Raw genomic sequence first — 1,985 nt, forward strand, 5'->3', positions numbered from 1 at the left:
ATTATAACATTCCATATATACTTAAAACCAAGCAAAGGGTGGAGTTCCATCTTTAAAAACTAAACAGGCAATTTGGACAACACATCCTTGGCAATGGAACCCGGACAGCATTTATCAGACACAGTGTAAGTTCTCACTCTGCGTTATAAAAAAGAGAGCCAGATATCAACTGTTACAGAAATGAAGATGGAAAATTTTAGCAAAATTTTTAAACTATTTCTTAAAGACACTTGTTCTATTGCCAGAGATCTTGAATAGACTCTTGGTCGGTCATCTGGAAGCAACTCTTTGCAAAACTGATGAACTTGGCTTCTACTTCGGGAAGAGGTACCTTTTTTCTATACTTGCCCGCACTTTTGCTCTAATGTCTTCTACAGGACTAGGTCCTTCCAGTGTTTTAGGAATCTTTTCCCTTTTTTTTTTTTTTTTTAAGATTCTTGACCTTTTGATCTTGGTGTTGATTGCTTTTAGTCTTTCCCACTCTGGTTTGTTTTGTGTGCATTTTTGGGCCGGAGTATCTTGTATAGATTTCTTTACTAGACCTTTTCTTCCTCATCATCCAAATCATCATTTTCATCATCATCTTTATTGGCAGCAAGTTTTACTTTTTTCTGTGGAAACTTCTTACCACTTCTACGACAGAAGAATTTTCCAGATATACTAAGGAGTTTCACATCTTTTTCCTCTGTTATCTTCTGACTCTGCATTTTACTCCACAACTACTAAGTGCTGTCCACAAATATGTGCAGGTTGTGAACCACATTTCAGTGAAAGACGACAGGTGGTATTATTTCAAAGCCCCCAAGGTCAACCATTGGCTGTGCTGACATTTGTCAGAGTTGCCAATGTGACTTTAATTGGACTGTCTTCGTAATTCATTTCCTCTGTTATAACAATGTGGAATTAATCCTTTGCACCCACCCTGAACTGACCATTTTTAAAGATAAAAAAAAAAGATAACTGCTTCTTTTCATTGTTATCCACCCTAAAGTGATAATCTCACAACTGAAAAGATAGTTCTGGGACCTCAAGGAGATCAGGTCCATGTTCATCTAATCTTCTACACAATTTTGCAAGTGGCACACACACTAGTGGGAAAGAATGCAAACATAAATACCAGGTTTCTGTGGACAGGTCTGATGTTATTCTGATGGTCCTTCCTTTGCATGTAAAGAATCTCTTCCCCCTAGCTGCCCTTAAGACCTCTTGTCTGAAATTACAATTTGTGAATTTTACAGTTAAGTGTCTGTGAGTCTTTCTAGACTAGTTGATCTTAATCTTTCTGCCTCTAGGACATGAACTCTAGTTCCATTGCCCAGATTGGGAAAATTTTCATGGAGAATTTGTTCAACTATATCTTCTAGTCTTCTTTCTTTCTCTTCCCCCTCAGGGATCCCAATAATTCTGCTGTTGGAAAACTTCATGGTATCATTTATTTTCCTAATTCTGTTTTCATGGATTCTAAGCTGTTTGTTCCAGGCCTCTTCCTGATCCTTTTTGTCTATCAGTTTGTCCTCTAGATCACTAATTCTATGTTCTGCTTTGGTTACCTTAGCTGTTAGAGAATTTAGATTAGATTGGATTTCATTGATAGCATTTTTAACTTCTTTCCAAGAGAGCTTTCACTTCTTCCCTAATCAATTCCATATTGTTATTAATGGTTTCTCCAACCTAGTCACTGCCTGAATAATTGTTACCCTTTCTGACATACGTTTATGTCCTTATGAAGTAGCTCTGATGGAGAGGGTACAGTCTCTGAATTTTTCCTTTCCTCATTCCTTATCCTAGTTATTTTAGTGAGAGGTGGTTGAGGAGATGTGTAGCTGAACATATCAACCATGATCCAGGTAAGGTGCACCCTGGAATGCTTTTGAGCAATTGGAAGTCAACACCTAAAAGAAAGAAAAAAGAAAGAAAGAAAGACAGAGAGAAAGAGAGAGACAGAAAAAAAAAAGAGAGAGAGAGAGAAAGAGAGAGTTGACCCA

At 37.4% G+C, this 1,985-nt stretch overlaps 1 pseudogene; it reads right to left on the reverse strand.

Moving 5' to 3' along the window:
* Positions 1–235: 235 nt before the first annotated feature.
* On the reverse strand, positions 236–879 carry LOC101688157 (annotated as a pseudogene).
* Between the last annotated feature and the right edge of the window lie 1,106 nt (positions 880–1,985).

The sequence above is a fragment of the Mustela putorius genome, unplaced genomic scaffold, assembly GCF_011764305.1.
Source record: "Mustela putorius furo isolate JIRA1106 unplaced genomic scaffold, ASM1176430v1.1 tig00000083_pilon_pilon_pilon, whole genome shotgun sequence".
Lineage (NCBI taxonomy): Eukaryota > Metazoa > Chordata > Mammalia > Carnivora > Mustelidae > Mustela > Mustela putorius.